Below are 664 nucleotides of genomic sequence, written 5' to 3' on the forward strand. Positions count from 1 at the left end.
ATGTGGCCATTAAACGATGATGATTATATATATATATATATATATATATATATATATATATATATATATATATATATAGTGGGTTGGTAAGTCACACAAGTGTGCGTGTATATGTGTGTGCATGTTTTGTTTGTGTATTTGTGCATGCATATTGACAAATGAGTATGTATGTCGGTGCGTGTATGCATGTATTTTCCTCCCTATGTATCTGTTTCTTCCAGTGTGCACACTGCATTTTCTTTCTTATTGATGATTTGAGCAATAACAACTCCTCCAAAGCCCCTACCAGCATGGAAAATGGATGTTAACTAATGATGATGGTATAAATTATACATGCAAAGAAAACAGTGGATTATGAATTCTAACATTCCCTTCGCACCTACCTATGTTGATATATTTTATGATTTGTGTTTGTATTCATCTTTCAGATCAAGAATTCTGCAAGAAACTGAAGAAATCCCTGGTTACATCTCATGAACCACTGTGTCCTTGGTCATCTAATCCTAGTCCAGGTTGGGAAATTATATTTGATCATCCTTGTCTTTCTTTAGAAGCTTGTCATTTCCTGTTGAATTATTAGACTATAAGGTTACCAAGAAATGTATTTGTGATAGCCATTTATGTACGAGGGGGTGCTGTAATGTTCCTGACATTTAGGGTATTA

Source organism: Octopus bimaculoides, chromosome 4 (assembly GCF_001194135.2).
Source record: "Octopus bimaculoides isolate UCB-OBI-ISO-001 chromosome 4, ASM119413v2, whole genome shotgun sequence".
Lineage (NCBI taxonomy): Eukaryota > Metazoa > Mollusca > Cephalopoda > Octopoda > Octopodidae > Octopus > Octopus bimaculoides.